Source organism: Motacilla alba, chromosome 1 (genome assembly GCF_015832195.1).
Source record: "Motacilla alba alba isolate MOTALB_02 chromosome 1, Motacilla_alba_V1.0_pri, whole genome shotgun sequence".
Classification (NCBI taxonomy): domain Eukaryota; kingdom Metazoa; phylum Chordata; class Aves; order Passeriformes; family Motacillidae; genus Motacilla; species Motacilla alba.
In genome coordinates, this window is record NC_052016.1 from 111,582,206 (window position 1) to 111,608,355 (window position 26,150).

A 26,150-nucleotide genomic window follows, 5' to 3' on the forward strand; every position below is an offset into this window, starting at 1 on the left:
GCATTTATTTGTAAGATGGCAGCAGCTGAAACCTGGCCTGTCTCTACAGAAGGAGCAGTTCAATAAACAAAACATTTCTGATGGCATCACACCTTCAGGCACCGTCACTAAGACTTCAGTTCACTGTAGTGATCTCCACATCCAAGCAAATAAAAGCTCCTCTGCACATTTGCTGTCAAGTACTTTGTCTTCCAATCATGTTGTTTTGAAGAGACTGTAAAATAATAATTTTCAAGAATTTAATCTGAGTCTTTCTTCAGAAGCACTTATTCTGTGCCTTAATGTGTTGTTTTGAAGAGAAAGACTTGTGAACTTTTTTCTTTTAAATTTGAGTCGCTGTTTCTTGAGTGTTTTTAAATCTAACTTTTTTGGAAAGCAAAATCTACTGAAAATTATTTGCAATAGGGTTTTTGAGTATTTTGATGTAATATATGGGCAGTTAGATTATCTTTAAATCTTAGGTTATCCTCTCCTATGCCTTTTTTATAGGCATTAGACATTTTTAAGATCTTAAGTGTAATGTTTTCTCCATTCTGTTTCTGTTCATGTTGTCATTTTGTTAAACCTGCAAAATTGAAATAAACCCCATTAACACTGCACATTTCTAGAACCCTTTCTCTGAGCATAAAATATAGTGGGTTGGTACACCTCTCTTGGAGTTGTTTTCTCTACTTGTGAAGGAAATAAATAGAAGAAATGAGTTAAAGCAGTTATGATATGTCTACGATGTGGAAAATCAGTGGCATGAGAGGAGTGCATTTACTGTGGCTCAAACACTAAAAAAATGGTTTTGATTAATGAAGGCTTTTTTCCCTTGCACATTGTATTAATGTTGCAGATGGGATGAAGAAGTGGCTTAGCTAATTTCTGACTCCTCATAAATTGGTAGGGTTATTTGACCATGGGGGTTTTTTTTGTATGTGGAAAAAGTGAAGAGAAACATCTTATGGGAACTTCAGGGGTTTTTTTTGCTACTGAAGATGAATAGGTGCAGGTCAGCTAGTCATCTCTCTGGTGTCATCTGCCTCCTCCTTTATCACTTCTCTTGTGAGTTTCTCTAAACGGAAAATATTTCTAAATCAGTTTTTTCTTCACTGTTTCTTTTCTGTCTGAAACACTGACATTTTTATTATAGAGACCTTTGTCTTTCTGGTTTCATCTCCGTAGTAAATTTTGGGGTCTGTTTTTTTTTTTTTTGGTTTTTTTTTTTTTTTTTTTTGGTTTTTTTTTTTTTATGGAGATCAGTTCTGCTGTTGTTCACTGCAAGCCAGAAATGATGGTGTTTTACTCACTAAAGTGCAAGACTAGCATGTTTTTCCTTTTAGAAGACCCAAAAATTTTATGGATCCGATGGTGCTAAGAAAAAGTTACAAATTCCTGTGTTTTAGATACCAGAATTCTGACATCAGTGCTACTTCTAAAAAAATTATTTTAGTAGAAATTGGAAATATAAATGTAAACAATTTAACTCTGTAAAGTGCATTCAGTATATGTCTGCCTAGACATCAGAAAGATAATGTAAAGCTAAGGCTTAAAGAGATTTTTAAAAAGATACAATTATCTGTATGATTTTTAAGTCTCATAAGAAATGTATTTTAGAACTTGCCAGTGATGGCTTATAATCACTTTGATATTTTGAGGAAAATGGTAGCTTTAAACAGATGATACAGAATTTATTTTTAAAAATGTATTGTGCTTATACAGTTGATGGCTTTTATTTCCATAATGTTTTTTACTACATAATTATACATCTTAATTACGTAATTACCGTCATAATTATTATGTAATTACATGTAGTTCCACTAATTACAAAATCAGGAAGTGTAATTATCTACTAAAAACTTTCTGAAATCTTATTTGTTCACTAGAGATTATTTAAAAGACCAGTGACCTACTGAAGATGGTGTGCAGTGTGGTGCTTCACACCAGCACTCCCTTTTCCCCTTCCACATGGGCAGTAGAGCTGGGCAGGGTTCTGGAAGGGCTTCCATGCCTTTAATTATGACTTGCCTTGAGATGAGTTGGGGAGCTCAACTGTGCTGCCTGCAAATTTAGAGCTTCTTAATTTTGTGCTGTTGATACCTCCTGTCTTTAAATTTAAAGACTGTAGCTGAACACCCAGCAGGTTGCCTGGGTTGAGTGAAGACCTTTGGGACATTGTTTGTGTTCTGGTCGAGGGTGTCTGGTTCAGGTGTTTGGTGTCAGGTGTAAAGATACTTGAGAAAGTTTGTTTACGGCCATATATATGTGGAGTGAAAGCTTGACTCCACAAAAGATGAAGGGAATGCAGTTGATTCTCATGTCCAAAGATTTCTTTTATTGCATAGAACTGGTTTGGAAAAAATTGTTTTCCTGTATTGATATACACTTATGTCTGTGTGTTGTTTTATTACTTACTTTTGCATGTTCTTGATTATAAATTTGTCTAATCATGCAGTTTGAAACCAAAAATAGTTTACTGCATGTTATAGAAGAGTAAAATTAATATTCAGGACAATCAGTGGTTCTTTTGTCTTGGTGTTGTATTAAAAGAAGATAGTTACTATGTTTTCTATATGTTAAATGAATCATGTGCTCCCTTTAGTAGTTGGAATGAAAAGAGCGCTGTGAAGTGTTAGATTTGGTGGTCTGGTTTTGTTCTGTAACACTGTGATGTATCAAAATGGCATCAGAGATACAAAGCTTTTTCTCACGTGCATTATGACAGCAAGCATTCATTTATTATGTCCCAGCATTGAAATCACCAAGAAGTACACTTTCAGTAACAGAAAGCAGAGTTAATATGAAAGGGATAATTTTTAAAAAGTGAACACTAGTTGTGATACAATAAAAAGGAAGAAAATTGTGAGCTGTGTCAAAGGGAAGTGGTGAAAAAGAAACATGAAGAAAGGGGGGCACTGAGATACTGAAATTTCTTTGGAACACCTCAAGACTTAATACTGTGTTGCACGTGTATCAGAGTGTAATTTTTCTGTGCTTGTTGCATAAGGTGACTGTTTTATTGAATTCTTGCCAAAAGCTGTTCTTAGCTCCCAGACTTGGCCTGGGTTGGCAGTTGATGTGAATATGTCATCTTCTTGATGTTAAATGTAATTACCTCAACTCACATCTCCTGAGTATATGAGTCCTAAAGAGAAATTGTCTCCAAACCCATTTCAATTATATGGACTGTTAAAAGAAACACGTGGAGTCATTATTTGTGAAAACAGGAGCCTTATTTAATCTCCAAGATTTAAATTATTGCTGCAAATAAAATTATGTTAATTATTATACTCACTGAAGTATAATAACTGCACGGGAGACATTTCTTTTGAAATATCTTTCTGTATCCTCAACAAACAAAGGATTTCTATCAAATACATTATGAAAATATAGTTATGCTCTCTTCTCTAAGAAATGGATGGAGATAATCTCTTCTTTTTATTAGGGACTAGTAAGCCATGTAGGGAAGAGCATAATGGAAAGTTTTTGTTTTATTTTATAAGGGACACCAAAATGGTGCATGATATATGTATAAAAATACAGCACAAAGCACAAGACAAAGATGCAGCTTAAATTTGGTTTATTTAAATAAAAAAATACTGCCTTCCATGAAGGAGTGTTACATTTTTGCCATCCCTACATCAGAAAATTGTGGTGATATCAACCGATCCCGAGTGATGTATTTCTGGAGGAGCTGGGGCAACTGAGCACTTGGAGCCATGGGTGTAGATGCCTTGAAAATAAGGAATGCACAAGGCAGTGTTTGGAGTACATATTCCAAGAAAGGAATAGCTCTCTGTCGTGGGCAGAGCCTCCACTTGCAGTGTTCAAGTCCCTCTCTAAGCAAAGCCAGGCTCGTTCCTTGTGACCTTTGTAGTTATTTTGACGTTGATCTCATTCTAGCAATCCATCTACCAAATTTCATGTTTCAGTATAATATGATTGTCTTTTGAGAATGGATTAGGCCTCTGTGACAGGCCAAAATGTGGTTCAGCCTTTAAAAAAAAAATTACAGAAGGGTGTTCTTCTGTCCTGGCTTCTCCCTCCTCTGGGAGAGGACCAAGATGGGTACAAGGGGCAGCTGGTCGTGTTGGGGAGCTTTTGTTTTTATCTGGCAGAAATAGGTTGGGAAGAAGTTGATTTGATCCTGCAAGGATTACAGCTGTTAAATGCATATCAAAATGTTTTCCTATCTTATATTATTTAACTCAGATTATAATAATGTAATTGTTTTGACATGAAAATGTTACGTACTGTAGTATTTCCATTTATCTTTAAATAGACATTTTTCACTTTGTGAGAGATGCATGCAGTAAGACAAAACAAAAAATGCATAAAAAGAAATGAGTGACAGCCTAAGCTAGTTTATTTATATTATAAAAACAAATAATATTTGACATTAATAGAATTTTACAGACTTGTAATTAAAATATTTAGCTAGTTATGATATTGTTTTATATTTCTAATGTGACGATATATGTTCTGTAAACTAACAGTAGCACATTTGTCAGATTAATATTTTAACTTGAGATTCTGTTACCTAGCCATGGCAGAGGGCATAAAAGCATTTAAAGGGACTTTTTTTTTAACAGAGCTGAGTCTATATTATAAAATGTACTTAATGAAAAACAGTGGTGAGTGACCAAAACCAATGTAGTTAACATTCTTAGAAAGAGCATTAACTGCCATGTTTTTGAAGAGTAATGGTAAACTATAGTAACCAGGAATGTGATGTGGAATATTTCATACTTTAAATTTTGTATTGTACAAGAATTAATGGCTTTGAAATTGGTTATCATGGATGCAATAGCATGATAACTTGAGACTAATTCAATTGTTTTAATTATTACTTAATTTAAGAGATCTAAAGTGTAGCTTCTTGTTTGGAAACAAGTGCCATGTGCTTTTTGAGCACTCTTGGGGATGGTGGCTCCACCATGTCCTTGGGCATCCCATTCCAGTGTTTAACTCTTTCAGTGAAGAAATTTTTCCTACCATTCAACTTGAACCTCTGCTGGTGCAACTTGAGGCCTTTTCCCCTTGTCCTGTCGCTGCTTACCTGGGAGAAGAGCCAACCCTCACCTGGCTGCACCCTCCTGTCAGGGAGCTGTAGAGAGCAGTGAAGTCTCCCTGAGCCTCCTTTTCTCCAGGTTTAACACCCCCAGCTCCCTCAGCTGCTCCTGCTCAGGAGTCGTGCACCAGATCCTTCGCCAGCTTTGTTGCTCTTCTCATGACACAGTCTAACAAAAAAAGAGAAAGAAACAGAGGTTCTAAATTGGAGATTTAGTTTCTGAAAGTCTGCGTGCAAGTTTAAAACCATTTCTATTCTTTCCATTTCTGTTCTCCAAAGATTTATCAGCTGTTTCCCAGTTTGAGCCCTATTTCACTTACCGCAATGATGGAAGCAGCCATAAAGGTGACCTGGACACAAATTAAAAATCTTTTTCAGTATTTCCAAAAAAACCAGGAACTCTGATAAAATTCAGAAATTACAATGAAGTGTCCATGCCTTTTTGAACTTTTGAGTACAGTCTGAAGACTTTGCTTCCTTTTGGTTTTATTGTTTTATTTTTGTTGTTCTGGCAGTTTTTTAACAAAAGAAGTATTCAGTCAGGAGCTCCTGTTTAGACAAAACATGCATTTTATTTCAGTATTTAGTCTATTAACACATGAGGATGTCAGTATTTTCTACCAAATCCCAAAAAGTATAATTTTTGTACTGTTGAGGCATTAAACACAAGTGATTTTTGATACATACATGTGTTCTCTGTCCTGCAGGTGTCTGCTAATGCTGCACTGGCCCATAGGAGCAACAGATAGGCTTTGTTTCAATGTGAGCCTCCAGGACCCACTTTTCCCTGTGGTGTCTGGTTTTGGGGCAGCTCTGATGTGTCTGGCTGCTGCTCTTGCTGCTTCTCCATTTCCAGGCATCTCTTCTGGCAAAAACCACTCTCCCACTCGTGTAGGTCCTGGGTTTGCTCAGCTCTCCCAGCCTAGAATCACAGAATGGTTTGGGTTGGAGGGGACCTTGAACATCACCTAGCTCCAGCCTCACTGCCGTGGGCAGGGAACCTTCCACTAGACCAGGTTGCCCACCCAGCCTGGCCTTGAACACTTCAGGGATGGGGCATCCACAGCTTCTCTGGGCAGCCTGTGCCAGTGCATCACCAACCTCACAGTAAAGAATTTCTTCCTAGCACCTAATCTAAACCTGCCCTCTGAGTTTGGATCTGTTTCCCCTTGTCCTGTCACTACATGCTCTTGCAGTCTCTCTTTGTCTTTCCTGGAAGTTCCCTTTAGTGCATTCTGGTTTTCTTTCTTCAGTTCTATTAATGGCTTTTTAGAGGGGAAATACAATCATTTTGATAGATTCTTGAGAAGTAATAGACAGGCTGGGCTTTCAGGAACCCTCATCTTCACACTTTTTACTTAAGTAAAGACTGTTCAGAGATCCTTTGGAAATAGCTTTCAGTTTCTTGCTACCATCAGCATCCATTGTCACCTGCTGCATGTTTTAAACCAATGTCCTTCAGGCATTGAGGTGCTGGTGCTTTACTGTCATGAAAGCCCTTGGCTTGGCTCAGCATCCTTTACCAAAAAATAGATGTGAAAGGAAGGTGACAGTACGCTCAGACTTGGCAGAAGTTGCATGAGGATAAAAGAAAGGGTAAGATACAACCACAGATTAGCACAGTGTAAGATAATCCTTATCCCTAATACTCCATGGTAAAGCCTTACATTACACATTCATATGTCAGGATGCCTTGCAGTTACTTGTCTGTGTGCCTCTGCCCTTGACTGTAGAAATAATATCAGTGGTTCAGCATTATGCTTCAAAAATTACATTTCACTTTGAGGGGATTTGAGTTGTTGAGGATTTTTTGTAGCATAGTGATTGTAAAGTAAACTTCCATGGGGAAGGAAAGGGCTGTGGCTTATTCATTTGGTCTTTGATTCTTAAGAGACAGGTAAGGAACTTCCAGCTGTCCCATCCAAATCCATGGCTCTGTGTTGGTACTGTAATTAAGGGGCCAACAAAATATTAATAGTAAGGTAACATTTTATTAGGTTGCCACAGGGATTCATGTAGAATTTTTGTTAAATATTAATAGTAAGGTAACATTTTATTAGGTTGCCGCAGGGATTCGTGTAGAATTTTTTGTTAAATAGGTTTTATTTTGTAAAGGAAATGAGAAATGCTTGTTTTGAACTACATTAGGAAAGAGCATTAGTGCAAAATAGGAAAAAGACATAAAAGAGCAGAACAGATGCGTGAAGTGAATTTGACAAGGAACAAATCCCAAAATTCTTGATATGGAAAATGCAGGTGAGGGCTCTGAGGAACAGAAATGTTGAAGGATTTTAAAGAGGCAACAGTAAATGAAACTGATTTGCAGTACAGCTAGACAGTCAAATTGGTCATTGCAAAATGTAGCCTTTATTTTTATGGGTTGTTTGAATCCAGTGGGGTTAAAATTAGCTGCGTTTCCAGCAGGAGCTCCCTAAACTGCATTTCATTACACTTGTTATCCTGTGAGAAGTTTTCTCAATTAGGGAATTGTTAAATAAGATCTCTGTGCATGTATTACTGAAAACTGTTGCACAGTCATAGGCCCATAACTGGCATTAGTCATCTCTAAAAGAATTTTAGACTTGGTTTGGCTTGAAAATATAATTTTGTATCATCTTGTTCTGGATGTGTACACTGAGGACTCTGGAAAAGGATGTCAAAGAAGGAGTTTTTATTGTCCTCTGAACATAAAATATGATTTGGGAGGAAATCTCTCTTTGCAGAAATCAGCACTTTTACAGATGGAGTACATCCTTCTTGGGAAGTTTCTTCAACACTTGCAGGCTGATGTTTTTGAAATGTCTGGAGTAGGCCAGAATTTCTGTTGAATAGCACATTTTTGAAGGCCATTATTATGATAAACCATGTTCTTAGCATAATTCAAGTTGGTATATATACTTTGATTTTAAAAATTGAGTTCTTTTCAAACTGGGAGCTACAAACAGCACTCAAGAAAAAAAGTACCATTGAACTTACACATAAATTTTTGCATTTAAAATTTTCCAGCAACATGGGTACTTTGTGTCCTCAAGTATTCCTAGCCAAGAGAGGCCCAAGGAATGCCTGAAGATCCAGCAAACATTCCATTATAAAACAAAGCTCTGTAGAGCAATGTGTCCCAGTTGTAAAGATAATGTAAACTGCCCCAGTGACGGGCCTTTTATGTAGTAAGAAGCCACCCTTATCTTTCAGCTAATAGACATTTAATAAGATACTGGACCCTGCACTCCAGATGTTTCTCTCCAGGGCTGAGCAAAGGAGAAGAGGAGAAGGATCACCTCCCTGCCCCTGCTGGTGATGCTCTGGGTGCCATTCCCTTCCTCCTGCAAGTGCCTGTTGCTGGTTTGCGTTCAGCTTGTTGTGTACACACTCTTACCTTGTTGTGTAGGTAGTTGAGTCTGTAAATTCTGTGTGAGATGGGGCTTTGCTGTTCTCTTTCTGTCTTGGTAAAGCAAAGTGGGCGTTCCACACCAGATATCACCAGTGGAGAATATTCTCTGCAAAGGAGTGCACTGCATCACCCCTGGCTTTAAGGTCAAGCTGCCTTTAAGTTCAAGCATTTGTATGTGACTTTATCAGGCTGTGGTCCTTTATATTTTGGGGAGAATTAGGCAGTTCTAGGACATGGCTCAGCTGATCTCATCTGTACTAGGCCAGTGGATCACACATGAGAAATGCCTCCTCGTTTTGCTGGTTATGAAAGGAGGTCCAGGGTGGTGACTGCTTCAGATTTACACAGTGGTATTACTGGGAAAATTGTACCAAGAACATGTTACCTTGTTAGATGCCAAATGTGAAAAATGGTTGTGTACAGCATTCCAGTCACCTCAAGGTTTTTCACCAAAGAATAAAAAGTAACATTAAAGTAGTTTTCATTATCCTTACAGTTAACAACCTCTGTTGGCTAAGGCAAAGTGAGAAAAGTGTGTTCTGAAATAAACCATTTCTGCATCCTAGAATAACCTATTTTTGAATTGTGCATAGCTAATTGTATTGACTCTGGGGAAGGCATCTCATCATGAGGAGGCAAAACTCTAACTTCTGTCACTCCTGTAGAAAAGCCTTGAGGTCTGCAAACCAGCCAGGTAAAAATCACTTTCAGAATGGAGTTCTGGCTTCTGTCACAGGAGCAGGCTGTTGTTTTGTGGTTATTTGTAGAGAAGCTGGGGTTGTAGTTCTACACTGGTGCTATTTTTTGAAGAGACAAATCTAGAGACAAAACTTCTTGTATTGGGTCATTTGAAAATTATTTTGCAGTCTTCAAGGTGAACAGTTGTTATCTATTAGTAGCTATTTTTTACCCACAAAAGATTCTGGCAGTTAAAAGCCAACTCCATCAACCCCTGCTTTGTCATATTCAGTAAATACAGGGATTTTGATAACTCCAGACGAAGTTATCATGGGGAGGAGTTTAATATTCTACAGATCATAGCACATAATCTTTCTTCCTTCTGCTTGAATGTCAAGCATGAAAAAGGAAAATATACATTTACAAAGTTGACTTTAGAAGGGCCTTTAAAATATATTTTCTTATGGCAGAGTGGCCTCAGATAATCCATTATTTTACCTGTAGACCCTCTTTAGTGGGGGCAGAATTCAGAAGGCACTCACAGATTTGTAAGTGTATCAAGTTAGTACACTGAGATCAAAGGCTATCTCTGCCTGAGGGACTCTGCACATTCTCTTCCAGATCAACTGCAACATCAGGGACAGAAAAATCTACCAAGCATTTTGTTTGCTGTGTGTTCAGTCTCCTGTCGTCTGCTAATGCAGTCTTTGTCAGAAGTTACTTAATGTTGTGGTACCCAAGTAACCTGCTCCCTTGTTTCACATCCATTGTTCTGCTGAATTCCTGTGCTCCCTGTTCAGCATTGCTGACTTCACAAAAAGGAGATGATCAGCAGACATGCTTCCCTAAGTGGGGGAATTGGGGGGTGGAAGAAAACAAATGTATTGGCATGCTGGGAGTGGAACTGGTTGCATCAGTGGGACAGAGGGTATTGTTGTGCCCTTGATGTATTCGTGGCAGCTGAGCCTGTGATCTCTGTTTCAGAATGGCTCATCTCGTGTGCTCTTGAAGGATAGAGGATACAGAGTAGATCGTGTGGGTGGGGGTCTTTGAAAAGAAAGAATTTTGGTCAATATATCAGAATAGCTGCAGATATGTATTTTATCCACTTTAGTGTCTTGTGAAGAATTAGGATTTCAGACGAGCGCACAGGGAGAAACAGGAAAAATAATTTTAAAAAAATTAAAATGTTTGGTGTTCATTTTCTTTTTACATTGGCCATTGTATTAAAACAGAGTAATGCATTTCTTGAAGTTGCTGTCAGCTAGGCTAGAACAGGGGTGATGTTGCCAAGTGCTGAACCATGGTGATTCTTCATTTTCTCCACTGCTTTTTCCCCATCATTGCAAGATAAAGGTGGCAGGGAGTAATTTGTCTCCTTTACTTTGTGAAAAGATTGCTCTTCAGGAGTCAGCCCAAGTTGCTTTCCTGAAGAGGGTATAAGCTTCACCAGCAGTGGAACTTGAGTTATTTAGTGCCTTTCCATGTGAATGACTAAGTATTTCTTGGATTCCTTCATCTTTCAAAAAGTCCGATTAAATTAGGGACCAGTAACTTAAGTTTGCCAGAAATGGTTTAGTTTTCCCTGGTTTATCTCCTACCTGTTTACATGAGCATAGCTGGAAGTGTTCCCCTGCACTTGGTGTGCAGCACCACGGCAAGAGGCAGTATTTCAGCTCTGGTCACTCTCTGCTGTGTGACAGAGGAAGGATGTTCCTCATGCAGTGTGTGCTGGGATGGTTCTTGCCCATCCCTTGCCCTGGTAGCTTAAAACCAGCACCTGTAACCATCAGGGGGTTGGATGTTCCTGGTCCCAGAACATAGTGCTGCTGGACATCGTGACCTCAGCACCAGTGACTCACAAAGTGAGCTGTTTGCTGAGAAGCTTGACTCTATAATGCTCAGCAGGACTAGTCTGACAGGGAAAAATAAAAAAAAAAAGAGAGAGAGAGAAAATTTAAGGTTTAAGAAGGAAGGGAATTTTTTTTTTCTTAAGTTCTGTAAAGCTTGAAAAAATAAAGGGTGTATTCAGGAGGAGCAGTATGTTGGTAGTTTCTTCCATTTTAGTACACAGAGAGATGTTTACCTCTAGATAGATATGGGTCCCCTGCAAGCTGCTACTGCATAATTTGATTATGTTCTTCTAGAGGATGATGAAAGATTCCTCTGCACACAGAAAAAAATCCTGTATTGGGCACCCATCCCAGAAATGTATCCAAGCAGCTGTGATCTGTGGGATTTTTTTCTGGAATTATGTATATCACTAAGAATTATACATTTGTTTGCTCCTCACAGTCTGAAAGCATTTACTTAAGGGCGAGCAGCATTTCATTAAATAGGGTTGTTTCAGTAGAACAGGTTTACTTTCAGGTAGAAAGGACATACGCTTTTATCTTCATCTTTTTTCTGGTGTTTGGGGATCTGCTTTGCCTCCTAATCTGCAAAATATTGTGTGGAAGGTAGATGAAGGTGAAAAATGATGGTGAGTTACATCTCGTGCCTTTGGGAGTGTAACAAAAGCTCCTGATCAAAAAAACGTGCTGTTATAAAGTTGATATGCAGCTAACAGTCTACAGCTTAATTTGGGAAGAAGATAGCTGTTATCAAACACTTGAACCAAAAGTCATGAATAAGTTGGGCAAGTGTTTAATAAATACGTATTTTTCTGTTGATATTTCAAGCCTTTTTGGATTAAATGCCTCATGTGGGGGTTGTTCTTTTACCAAGGTTGTGGGATTTTGTCATAAGCGTAGCAAAGCAATGGTGTTTAATTTTGGTCACATGCTTCATCCAAAACTAGATCACAAGTGGCGTTTTTCTTTGGTTTGTAGCTGATCTTCTGTGCCAGCAGCAGATGCTTTACTCTGTTGTCATCTCTGCTGTTTCAGTGACTGTTTTTGACAGTGCAATTTCCTTTCAGGTGTCTTGCTTTACTTTTGTGCGTGTTGTCCTTATGCCTGATGTTATAGGAAAGTCATTTCCTCAAGTCAGTGATGGTAACAATTTGAGTAAGTAAATGGCAATTGAATTCCAAGTCTTCCAACAGCACTGGTGTGCTGATACACAAGATCATCATTCTCCAGAAAAGGCTTGTCTACCAGTCATCTCCTGTTACAATCCAAGCTGTGTTTTGGATAATTCTGCTGGATTTGAAACTCTTTCAAAAATTTCCTCTCATGCAGATGCTAATAAATGACTGAATGGATGCATTCTGGTGCAGGGCTGTTCCATTTGTAAGTTAGTTTCAGTCTCATTAATCAGAACTGGTTTCAGTAGCTTCCAGAAAAGTTCTGTCAGCCAGAGAGATCTGTGGGGCCTCCAGGATCAAGATTCACAAAGTTAGATCATGGCAAGCATGACAGGTGTGATAGATAAGACAACATTGTTCTCAGTATTTTTTGAGTGGGAAGTAATGAATTTGTGTATTTCTAATTACATGGGAGCTGCTTCTGCTTTTGAAAGTGTGTATTCTTTGTGGATGACAGGATTTATACAAAGTTACTAGTAATCTGTGTACTTACTCTATTGCAGCCAAATATGAATATTTAATATTAGCAAGAACTCATAAAACCCAGTTAAGTATGAAATACAGTTGAAAAACATCCTAAAGAGTAGTCAAACCTTTGAAGTGGAGTTACAACAGGTTATTGCTTTTAGGGGACCACCTGACTGCACCTTCTTGTTAGAGCTTTGGCCTTTCTATCTGAATATTCTGGTTTTTGTGGGTGTAAGCAATAACTTGATGTGTAAGATGCTCTTACTAGGAGAATTCCTTTCCACTCTCCTAACAGTATGTGGCTTTAACTGATTTTGAATACTTTAAGAGTTTCTGCTTCTGTAAAAACGGATTAATTACTTTTGAAAGCCGGCCATGTTACCAGCTGTTGATAGGTGTGCTTACATCTCTTTTCAGTGTTTTTCGTGAACAACTGATCAAATTAGAGTCGTCACTCTTGGCTTTGGGGTGATTTTAAATTGAAATGGAATGTATTAAAGCAGCCAACCACGCTGATTGTATTGCAAGCCTCATTGAATTTTGTACATTCCCCCATTATTGTGAAAAGCGGGGTTTTTTAAAATGCATGATTGTGGCTGTACCTTTAGCATCTCCAAAGGTCATCAGTGCATAATTTGTTAGGGTTAGATACCTGATTTCTGAGAGCAAGTTCCACAATGTTGTATACACATTAAATGTGGGTTTTTTATTTCTGATACTGTTCAAGTCCTTACTGGTCCGTTTAGGCCCCTGCATTGAAACATTTGTGTGCAGTTGGTCAGTCAGTGTCTGTAGCTCACAGAACTGCCCATTCTGAAATACTGAGGCACTGGAGCATGCATTAGACATTAGCACAGAATCACAGAACGGCTTGGGTGGGAGGGGACCCTAAAGATCTCCTCTTTTCAAACCCCCAGCATGGGCAGGGATGCCACCCATTCAATCAGACCTCAGGCTGCTCAGGTCCCCATCCAGCCTGGCCTTGCACGCTGCCAGGGATGGGACACGTAGATATGGCAGTGCATTGTTATGAAGTTGTTCCTGCCAGGTTATCAGATTAGAGTGTTCTCCTGCAGTGTTCACAATAATAAAATACGCTTCTTAAAGCTTTTTCTTTTGTTTTATTAAACTGGCACCTTCTTACAATGTATGAGAAGCTGCATAGACTCTTCTAGTTGAAAGTCAATAGAAATACTGACAGAATAAATTTTTACACAAACCCCCTCCATCCCTCTCTGTACCATTATCTTTGAAAATAAATCTGTGATTTCCCTGTACTTGCTAAGATGTAAGTGTCCTGGAAGTTAGCATTATGAATATTTGGTGTTCACAAAGTGGTTAAATTCACATTTCATAATAAATTTTTCTGGTTTCTGCATAGCTTAATGCAAAAGAACAGTATTTACATAGTAGCTTTCAACAGGGATTCTTGTATTATTTTTGAAATAAAAATAGGCTGCATAGGCTTTTAATGTAATCTATGCACAGAAAAAATTATTACTTATTCCTTCATTTTGAAAATATTTTACAGTGCTGTGTCATTCTGTGTATAACTATTTCCCTTTCTGGAAATCCTCTGGGAAAGCAGTAGATACACCTCAGCATCCAGATAGCAGCTGCTAATCTGGGGAGAAGTGAAGGCATCAGTCCCTGGGTCTGGATGTGGATGGCTGGAGTTCCACCCCGTTAGCTTCCCCTTTGATTTACCAGTAGCCAGCTAGATCTGAAGGGAACGTTTCCTGTGATAACCTGGTCAGAATCAGTTTCATGTCAACTCTCAAAAGTTTAAAATCAGCTTTAGTTAGCATTTTTCTTTTGATTTGAGTCAGTAAACATTTTTATACCTTTTGAAGAAAAGACACTGCAGTGGCTTCTGTGGCTTAAAGATAACAGTTAAACTCTCAAAAATGTTTAGCTTTGTTCCTCCAGTAGACTCATGACCGAGAAATAAAGTGAAGAGAGCTTATCATAGAATACTGGTTTGCAAAGCCAATTCACCTTATACCTGTTTTTACATATGTGTTCAAAGCAGCTGTTGCCTTTATGTGGTCCCTACAGCAGCAGTTGCAAGATGTTTCCAGTTCTCCTCCATAACTTCAGTGTCTGCAGTGGGTTTTGGGGGTTATCTATCAGTTGTCTCCTTAGATTTTACAGCTTAGACTTTGTCATCTGACTTCAACTCTAGTTGCACTCAAAATATTTACTTAGCTATTTCATAGAAATTTGTTCTCATAATAAATTGTATCAGTGACATATGTGACAAATCTGGATGTTGTTTACTGGCTTCTTCGCAACGTTGTTTTGGGCTTTTCTTATTTTAAACTCTGATTTGCTAAGAAATGGTCAAGAAGATGAGCTAGATGAACTTAAAATCATTTTCAGAAACTGAGTTAGTAATGCAAATGACACTAACTGGTGCAGTAGTGTAAGCTATTTATTGACATAAAAAAGAACTTCCTTATCCAGCTCAGTGTCAGAAGAATTATGTCCATTTTAAATGTGTATATTAAATGCCTTGATCAAAAACTTTCATCAAAGTGTCCCTCACACTGCTGGCTGTCTTTATGGAATGCACCTCTCTGTCTGTGTCTTTTCTGACCAGCTTAGGTTCACATTTGTGTTTCAGGTGTCTGAATGATAATTTTGAATATAGCACTTTCACTAATGTAGTGTAAGCACAGTACCTTAGAATCCTTATGTAGTACACTTAGAATTTCTAGAGGCTTAATGTGGATTTTGGGAAGCAGTTTCCAATGCCATAATATTTACTAAAATCTAAATAACTATATTAGCCAGTTCTCAGCACTGATTCTGAGGCTTTTTCGTTGGCCCAGAGTGACCATATTTGTTTCTAAATGTAATGGTTCTATATATTTGTATATATATTTGTGTATATATATATATATTTGTATATATATGTATATATGTATATATATTTGTACATTTTTAAGTAATTTCAGTGTTTTTTCTGTTTAGACAAATTTCATTTCAGCAATACTAGTTTTCTGTGAGGATGAAGTTCTGATTGTTACGTTCACATAAAGTTAGCAATTAAACACAGAAATATTATTTTCTTCAGTGTCACACATGCAAATCATTGCTAAGAAGACATTGGCATCTGTCATCTGCAGAGCAATAGATTTGTCTGAGTGTGCTCCAAAGTTCATTTTCCTGCTCTCTTCCTACCATCTAAATTGTGGAGTGTTTAGTCACCTGAACCTGTGATTGTGCAGTGAATTATGTGTTCTAAAAACCATTATAGCTGTGAATAGTACCTGGTATTGTCAAAAGACCTTCACAGTTTAGTCTCATGAAAAAAGCCATATTTGTATTAGTGGAGACAATTTCACTAGGCACAGCATGTTTACATCTTCCAAGCCTCGAAGCAAAACTGAGTTAGAAGGGTGATCTCCAGCAAATTATTTCTTCACTCAGCCTTTACATTCATCTGAACCCTTAGGTTCTTCCTTCCCATACAGTCAGTGAGGACATTAGTGGTGTGTGCCCTCCTGCATCCTGCCCTTTCATTGTCTAACTGAAGGTGAAATTGCAGTAAAAGGTTGGTATTGGAAGCTTCCAGCATTAGCATCTCAGTTTCCCTCAGACTGAGTTTTCCTGCCACGCTTTCTGAGTGTGGCCTTAGCCAGAGTGGCTGTGTCCTCTACAGGCTGGGATTGCTCTGGTGAAGAGGGCTGTACCATAGGGAGTGGCAGCCTGCCCTAGAGCCCAGTGCCCTGCTGCTGTGTGGCTGATGGAGCTCAGCCTCTGTGCACAGGGGGAGTGCCAACACTGCCCATGGTGGAAAGGAACCCACGTGTAACTCACTAAATGAGGTACTGCTAAATGCTTAGAGGGCTTTTTAGGTTTTTGCAGTAAATCTTCACTGTTCTGATTTTTGTCTTTTTCATGATAGTCACAGCAGCACCTAGGCATTCAGTACGCTGTTGGTGTAAATTCTGTGTCAAGTGAAAGCAAGGTAGAGCAGCAGATTCTTCATTAAATTTTATTTTAAGCTTTCTAATTCAACTTTTAAGAAATTCAGCAGTTTTTTAATCTTGGTTTTATCTTTGTTTTGCACATCTCATTTGCGCAGGTGACATCTTTCATGTGCTAGATACCTGCTTGCACTATTGCTATCAAAATTGAATTTACCAGTTTCAGCAAAAATAAGATGAATAGCTATTCTAACTGCAGATGTGAGTTCTTAGTTTCCAGATCTGTGGAGCCACACGCTGCTACACAGATCCAGGTCTTCCATTATATTCTTTCCTCTGTCTCTGAGAGACAAAAGTAGAGCCTTCACCCTTGAAGACTTGTGAGCTTTTGATGAGAATGAACATTGTCCAGATTTGAATAGTATTCAGACTGCTGTTGAAGTGCCTCACATGATTCCTAGCAGCTCTGACTTGAGCATCTTCAGCAGTTGAAGAAGAATTTTTTATGCCATCAAAAATACAGATGCCAGCAGAGCATCTGAAACAAAAACTGTAAGTGTGGTATATGGTTTACCTCTTCCCTCAGGAGACTGACTTCTCATCACTAGTTATTATTTGTATTCTGCTGCTATCTAGAGGTCTGGTGCACCACAAATAGGCAGTCTTTAAGGCCATTTCTAACTACAGAATTTGTAGTACAAGAGAAGCAGTAGGTCTGATGAGGAGGTACCATCCAACCTGTTCTGCAGACAAAAAAAATGAAGCCTGAATTCACCAGCTGGTCTGGTATGATGCTGCAACGTGGTGGCAAAGCTGAGCGTAGCCCCTTGATCTTCTGAGTGAAGATTCAATGCTCAGCAGCTGTAAAAGCAGCATGAATAGTCTGTCATTTTCATGTTTCCCTGATGATTCAGATAAAGCAGGAAACTGATAGTGTCTTCCACATAAGCATATATATCAGTTTCACGAGCGTTTGCAGAAGAGAAATTTATATTAAGCTTTAATAAGTGCAAAGAACTGTGAATGCTTTTAGGCAAGCATTGCTAGCAGGTATCTTAATTAATTTTTTTTCTAATTTATTCTGTGGGTTTTGTACATTCCTTGGCTTGTCTTGATTGTCTTGACTTTGCTCAGTTCTGTTTTCTGATATTGCAGGGGCTTCCTGTTTATTTGCTTTTCTGTTTTTAGACTTGTATCCCACTTGACCTTGATTTTAAACCAAGGCATCTCTGAGCTGCTTCTTTCAATCAAATGCTTTCCAGTATTTTCATAGGATCATTAAGGTTGGAAAAGACCTCCAAGATGATCAAGTCCAGCCTTTGACCAAACACCACCATGCCAACTAAACCGTGGCACTGAGTGCTGTGCCCAGTTGTTTCTTGAACACCTCCAGGGATGGTGATTCCACCACCTCCCTGGGCATCCTCTTCTACTGTCTAATCACCTTTTCTGTAAAGAAATTCCTCCTAATGTCCAGCTTAAACCTCCCCTGGTGCTCTCTCATCCTGTTCTTGGCTGCCTGCTTGCAGAGTCAAAAGCTCTGAAAAGCTGAGTCTCATTTTGAACAGGCTTGCATTACCCAATGCATTTTAGTTCTGTTACTCTACAAAGAACTGTCTTATCTGGGTTTACAACTGCTTAACCTAAGGAAAAGCAGTTTCGGGGTACTGGATCATTCATCTCTTACTGACAGCTCGTTTTTGCAAGATGATTAGCTATTTTCCTAAAGGAAAAACAGACTGGTGATTGTAAAACAGACACTGAGAAAGTCATTAAGTATGTTTTTCTGTTATAAAATAATTCACTGGAAAACAGGAAAAAGAGGATGCAGGGCCAGTTACACATCTTGGGGAAATAAATGTCTTCTGATTCTGCCATAATAATATTTCCTCCTTCCCCATTTCTTTTAAGCAAATATACTTGGGGTCCTCTTCAGTGATAGTATATATAAAGGATATCCTCCAAAAAGAGATTGGCAGGTTTAATTTGTTTGATGTGTGCAATCACAGTCCATGTTAAATTCGAAATGCTTGTCCAATCAAGGGTTCAATATAGAAAAGAGCCAGTAACAAGCATGCAGTACACTGTAATAAAGAAATCTGTTGATTGAAAAGAGTTTGTATATTTTGGAAATGATAGGGAATGTAATTGGTAAGAAAGAAAAGAACAGGGCTTCATAAATAATAGGAAATAGAGCATATTTTTTTCCACTGATAATGCTAACTCAATTTAACAGTATTCTGGTACTGAATTTTCCTGTTCAGTAAAGTAGGTCTGGTAGATCTTCCACTACTCTAAATTTCATGATTAATGGGAGGAGCTCTTTATTTTGATGATGCCAACTTCAATGTGTTGAATTTCAGCTATAATGACCCTCTCTTTTTCTCTCATCCTTTTTTTTTCCTGTCTCCTAACCCTTAGGAGTGTATATGAAGGAGAGGATTTGGCAGATGAGCTTTTCAGTCAGACTTGACTTTTTTAAAATGCAGCTCTCAGAGTGCTTTTTTGAACTTCCCAAGGGTATTTGGTAGACTGGATAAGATGAAAAGACCTTGATGAGTCAGGCTAACTTCATTATTTCTTACAAAATTTCCTAATCCCAAATCTAATCAGAGTGGAACCCCGGTACCCGTTCAGCGTTTCACCCCTGCTCTGCACCAAACCTTCCATATAGTCTTTCTTTTTTTTGCTGCAGTTCACTGACAAAACTGTTTCTATTTATGGAGCAGTGAGTACTTGAATAGACTTTTAGCATATGGATCATATCTGTGCAGTGTTACAACTCTGCCAGTCTTGAAAAGAGCTTTATTTCATGTCATTAAATTTCTGAGGATCAGAGCGCTGATTTGTTTCTTATGTTTTGTGTGAGCATGTGTGCAGGGCTTGTATTAGAGTATTAATATATATTTTTCAAAAGACTGTGTTAAATGGACATATAGCTGCAGCTGTTCATGCAGTAATTGTTATGGTACTTTAAAACTCTTATAAGCCAGGAGGAGGAAGTACTTGAGAGTCAAAGCTAGGAAATAATGCACCTAACAATGCAGTGTTTTGTGGGAAAGATTCATTATTGTTAAGTTTCTCAACAGTTTTATTTTGTATTTTGTGTTTTACATTGAGATAATACGTTAGTCACAGTGCTATATAGGTTAACCAATATTTGGAGATAAAATTACACCTAAGTGGTCATGGCAGTTGTGGGGAGTATAATGTGTCAAGCTGAATTTTTGTTCAAGTATTCTCATGCAATGATCATAAATATTATGACATTTTGAAGAAGTGCTCTTAAGGCTTAAAAAAAAAATAAAAAAATCTGTATATGCAAAAATGGGAAGGTGTCCCTGTGAGTTTGAGCCTTTGGGCTGTATCAGATCTGTGCTCAGGAATGAGGAACAGTGATTGCCAGCTGGTGTTTGTTGTCTGGTGGCCACTGTGGGTAACTCCTACAGGAGCTGGTGCTTGATCCTAGAAATCAGCTCACGTGAAGATCTACAGAGATGATGTGATACACCTAACAGATTCAGAATGAAGTAACATCAGTTTCGAGGCATTTAAAATTACTGTACTCTCTGTGGGCTCATTGGCTTCACAGGGGCAACAGATCATTTGCTCTTGTACTCTAATAATATTTGAGCCTTCCCCAGTTGAGGTTTTAGGTTCAGCATTTCCCTCCTCAGAACAGATGGAGTCATAAAAGCATGCATGGTCAAACACATTCAAGGCTTCATTGTTTCTCAGGAACTTCAGGCTAAATCTTGGGATCTCATCAGGTATTTGTTGTGTAAAACCAGATGATTCAGAATGAACCAGGTGATTCAGAATAAAGATGATTTTTGCATAAACCTGAAGTGTAGAAATTACAATAAATGCGATTTCACAGTGAGTAATAAGCAAAAAGCACTCTATTTTTTGGTCACAAGTTTTTAACCAGGTACCAGCATGGTTGGAATGTTGCTACTGGTTGAGAAACAATCATGGAAGGCTGTCACTCGAAACAGTGCTTTGAAGGCTCTATTGAAACCCTGTGGATACTGGGGATTTCTCTCTGAGGGGCAGTTGTTTTCTTATAATCAGAGAGTGCAATTCAAAATCTGCATTAATACATTCAGACTAAACCTTTGAATATTACTGTAGCCTGCTGCCAGTTAACTGACTCATTTCTAGTCACTATGTTAAAATACATGAAAAAGAATTGTTAGTATGTCTAGTAAAATAGCTGTTTCCATTATCTTTGCTCTTTCTATGTTCGTGTTTTAAGAGAGAAATCCTTAGTCTGTGTATTTTGGTGTCAACAGTTCTGCTCTTAAATGATGGACAACAAGTTAACAACATAAAATGGGTGTTGACAGTTCTTGAAAATGAAATAATGTTTTATATAACCTCAAGTTTCTCTCTGAACTTTGACCAAATAATAAAAACCTGAAAAAGGAGGGGCCCTGTGCTGTCAAGCACAGAATTGCACAGGAAAAAAAAATTAATCTAAATGGTGAGGGAGAAGTCTGGGTTCTCTTGCATGATATTTAGCAGCAATGGTAAGAAGAGGGATGTTTCTTTCTTTGTGTAATGTGCAGTAGTTACAATAAACACAAGATTTCCAAATCTCTGAGGACTCTCTTGACAGTTGCTTGATAACAGCTTTTTTCACTCCATAGTTTTGACAGTTTGTATGTGTTGCCATATCTAGTGTAAACTAAAACATCACTGTCATTCTGTTTTTCTTTCTTATGTGGCTTCCTTTTCTTTATTTTTATTCTGTCTTCAGCATAATGAAAAACACAGGCTTTTAATTTATCGACTTCAGTAAGACAAGTTGTGTGTGGAGAGTGGCATGTGTTTAAGTTTTGAAATCTTCAGATTGAAAAGCTTTTTTTTTTTTTGCCTTTTTTTTTAATACCTTTTTCTTACAAAGTGCACGTGTTTGCGTCCTAATTTTCACCTGGCCTGTCAGCATAACCAGTCAGTACGTGCATGTGTGTGGGAGATATGAAGACCCAGGACACAGGATACCCCATGTTCACTGTGCCATTGCACATTTTTGTTGTAGGCTTCCTTTTTTATTCCCACAGAAGTCGACAGAGCTGTGGCACTTGTGTTAGCATCTCTTCCCAGCCTGGTGTCCTTTGCCCCCCGTGTTTCTGAATCACATTGGTGCTGATGTTGGGGTGCTGCACCATTTTGGAAGAGCTGCTGGCAGGTGAATGTTGAGAGATGCCTGTTCAGGAGAGGCCAGCCAGCCCCGGGGTGCCCTGGTGTCTGCAGCTGCTGCTCAGCTGGTTTGGTTTACCTTAGACAGATTTTGTCCCTGGGTAAGGGATAGCTTTATTTGACATTTTTGGATGGTGGAGGGTGCTGTGCTGTCCGATCTTTCTGAGGTTATTTTGTCATCAAACCAAATTTGCTTTAGCACAGCAAAGTGCCCAGTGTCGTCATCTGGCATGTTACAGACAAATTCCAATTACTTTCCTGCTTCAAGCTATTGTTAAACACTGCGAGCTAGCTGACAGTAAAATTATAAATACAGGTGTTGTCACACTACACTATAATCAGAATTTTAATTTGAATTTTCATTTGTAAAGCCCTTTTTTAACATGAAAATGGGAATAGAATTAGTTTTATTGACAGTAAAAAGACATTTTGAAAGCTTCCTAAATCATTACCTGTATTTAGTTGTGGGAAAAAATTGTATATGTCCGTATAAAAAGAAGAGTTTTATTATCACATATTTACTCATTATATTTAGTGGTAAATAAAACGAGGAAGATGTGTTTGACAAATGATTGACGTAACTCAGTACGTTTTCACTTCATCAGAACAATAGACAGACATAAATATATATTTGCCTTTGTTTTGCTCTGATATTACTAATGCAAGCCTGCGATAAAATCTTCAAGCAAATTAAGTAGTGCCTGTTGAGTCTGCATGCAGTGCTAAACTTTTTATTTTTGCAATTTTCTCTTCTTACATAGATTCATCATTCTTTGCTTTCTTTCTTCCCTTCTTTTTTTTTTTTTTCCAGTCTCCTTCTTTTTCTTTGCTTGGTGGTTGGAGTGGTTCCCCCTTCTCAAGACCCTTCTTTTTTTTTTTCCTCAAGGCATTTAGTGTCGTGTCTGCCAGATTTCAGTGATGAGCAGCGAATTGCTTTTAAAGTGGGCATTATGCCAGTTCAGCAGCACAATGGAAAACCAATCTTCCACCATTCTACTTTTGATGCTGTTATTGTAGCATTTTAGATAACTGCTGCCACAAAAAAAGATGTGCTCAATTGCTACCAGTTAGTCAAGTTAAATCCAGAGTAGCATTAAAATTACTCTGAAAACTGTTTGTCAGAGGTCATGTGTTGTCTGTGGCTACAGCGCATAGGATAGATGTTCTGTGCTGTGTGGGGTTTTTTCTTTTTGCGTTGTTATTATTACTGTGACTGACCAGCTCTCTAAATAGCCCTTCACTACCTGTTTACTTATTGTCTTCACCTCACTGCTGAAAATATGTGTCGAACAGAAATGTTGAAAAGTTTCTCTAAAGTGCTGGAAATAGCAGGGGAGTGAGTTGTTCAGGGTGCTCCAGTTTGTACGGTGTGAAAGAAAAAAAAAAGAAAAAAGAGGGGTAGAGCAAGAACATAATTCTCTGGTTTCTGTAGCAAGATTACTGTTTTCATCTTTTTATCTTCACTTTTCAACCACTGAGTTCACTTTTCTATTTTTTTTTAATAGCCCAAACGGAATTTATCCGCTTTCTCACTCTCTTCCCCTTCAACTCCTCCTCTTCCTCTTTATTCCGCTGGCTCTGCTGGTGAATGAAAGGGTCTGTTACTCCCGCTGCAGGACAGATGGCAGTTGTGAAGCAGGGATTATAGCACTAGGTGACTTTTAAATCAGTTGTTTTCCAATAAAACACAAACAGGAAGATTATTTATGGGTGGTGGGAATTAAAAGAGCAAGGATATTTTACTCGCCTCTGGCTGAGTCTTTTTTTTTTTTATGAATAAAATAATACCCACGCAGCCTGAATACTTGTTTCACTTGCTTGCATCCCTGAAAGATGTATGTTATGCTGTATTATGTTCTGGTCATTCCTAACAGGGCAGCCTTCTGCATCTGTCACTGGGTAGCAACACTGTGGGGTGTAGGACTGCAGATTACAGCCCCTGGCAACTCCTGTGGGACAGTGAAAGAGCAGATTCAGCTGTGAATTTCAGCCTTGCTCTTAGGTATCTAAATAACATACCCAGCTTTCAAAGGACTTGGTGTTTGTAACCTGGCGAGTGGTAGCACTGCAGTGGTCCATGGTGGAGCTGAGGACTTTTAGGACATTTAGGCTTCAGGTAGGCAGCACTGGTGGTACACCTTTGAAATTCTTGCCCTTGATCCACAGGTTGTTCTTTTTTTGTGGGACGGGAGTGGTGTCTGTCTCATAGGAACGCCTTCCGCTAGAATTTGCTAATATTTATGGAGTTCTTGAGAATCTCCCAATAGGTGGCAGTGTGGAAGTGCACACTTGTCAAAATTAGTGTCCCTTCTGAAAGGTGGGCATTTCCCTTCTGGTGGCGTTTTAGCCATTGAGGGTTTGCTGCTTTAACAATAGAAACGTTGTAAACTCCTAGATTTTTCTGTCCAACGTGTTGCAAATGGGTCACTTATAGTTGTTACTGCTAAGACTTATACCTGTGAGTCAGGGGAAATGTTCTCTCCAGTGTTTTTTATCAGAGCTGTGTCCATGCTGGGTAAATACCTTGTGAAAGAGAATGCCTTTGAATGATTGTTACGGGAACTGAATGACCGCAAAAGTGAAGAAAGGTGCTCCTTGGAGTTCAGGGGGAAAAAAAAGCAGGACCGTCTCCCTCAGGGAAGTAAAACTATGTCCACCAGGCAACATGATTGAAAAGTTGAAGTGCAGAGCACATAAGTGATACAGACACACACACACACCATTTATTAAGTAGGTAACCTTAATAATAGTGATTTAAAAAGCAAGGCGAGCACTAGATGAGTTCTCGAGATAAAAACGGAATGTAACTCCATGAGAAACACTTAATACTTAAGGTAATCATAATTATATCTAAATTTAAAAGATCCCCTTTTTTCCTTTTGGTTTTGTTTTTATCTTTTAAAGTAGAATTTGAGTTTTGCAGGCATAATTGTGCAAGTTTCCTTGTTTTTTGATTGCACATCAACAGACCTGTCTACAAGCAAACTTGCAGAATTTGGTGACATGCATTTGCATAGACTCTGTATGTAAATGATTTATCAGAAAGACTTGAAGTCAAGTCTTACACGTAGCTAATGCAGAAAATCAGATGAATTCAGAACAGAAGGAAATAGAAACCTCTGGAATTGAGTCACAATGTATTTCTGCATTTAATATTTTTGCTGATGGGAGAAAAAACTTGAATCCTTTGGGGTGTTTTTTTGTAGTCATTTATGCACGTGTAGTTATTTATGCAAAGTTGTTCTCTTTTCTTGGTCTGTATTTTGGAGGTACAACTTGGAAAATTGTCACACGCACTTGGTTAAATGCTGTGGAATTTCTCACAGAGAAGAGCCACCTACAGGAAACAACACAGGAAGCATACTCAGTGCAGCATTTTCAGAGCTAATACCTTTGGCAGCCAGAGAACACAGAGGGAACTGACTCTTGAATGAGGAAAAAAAAACACTCTTATTTTTACAGATCTCAACCTTACTATTCAGTTTTCCAGAAAATACTTAATGTGAGGCAAGCTTTCGAGGAAGAAAATGTAAAAGTAAGGATTGAGATGTCTACAAAGTGCTTAAAAAGTATTAAAGCAAAATGACTTTTTAGGCTGTGAAATCAGCTATTTGGTTTTTTAAGAAGGAAAATTAATTGGGGTGGCTCTTAGGGGTCCTTGAGGAGTAAACACAAAGTTGAACTGAACACAGTTTAAATAAGGACTAGTTAAGCTGGAGCTTGACCCTCGTCCACTTCTTTTCTTTTCAGTTTGAGTGGTCCACCAAAGAATAGCTTATAACAAGATACTGGCTTTATATTGAAGGGAACTATTTATAAGTACATAGTAATGTTGTCACCTTTGAATTTTCAGCCGTAAGTATATGTACTCTTAGTAATATTAATGGAGTAATTTGAAATTTTGAAAGCACTTGCCTTTCAGCATAAGTGATTCATATGAATTGGTTTGCAAGAAGTTCCAGATTACAATTCTCTGGCAAATTGCTTCTCTGCTCACTCATTTTTGTCTTAGTGCCCAAGATCAAACTCTTCAGAGCAGGCAGCAAAACATACAGAATGGTTTTCAGAACCTCTCTAAAAACTCCTTTTCTGTGAAGAAGCCTACATATTATTCTGAAAGTATTGCAAGCATTTCAACTTCTGCCCATTTCACTTTCTTTATCTCTGCTATTTTTCATTTAAGTTCTTCAATTTCAGAGTTGAAAAACTCTATTAAAACCAAGTTAAATCTGTGAATCTGAGAGTTAGACAACTTAAAAATATTAATTTACACTTATATTCTATGCTATACCTGCTTTATAGTCATACATGGCAGTTGTTCAAGTGTAAGTTGTTTCTTAACTGCTGGTGGTAATCCAGTTACTTCTGGTATTTTGTTGAGGATTATCTGGT

At 38.3% G+C, this 26,150-nt stretch overlaps 1 protein-coding gene across 1 annotated transcript in view; it reads left to right on the forward strand.

The window, feature by feature from the left end:
• The window catches only part of POLA1 (DNA polymerase alpha 1, catalytic subunit), a 189,114-nt gene that overhangs the window by 152,436 nt on the left and 10,528 nt on the right, over positions 1 to 26,150 (forward strand).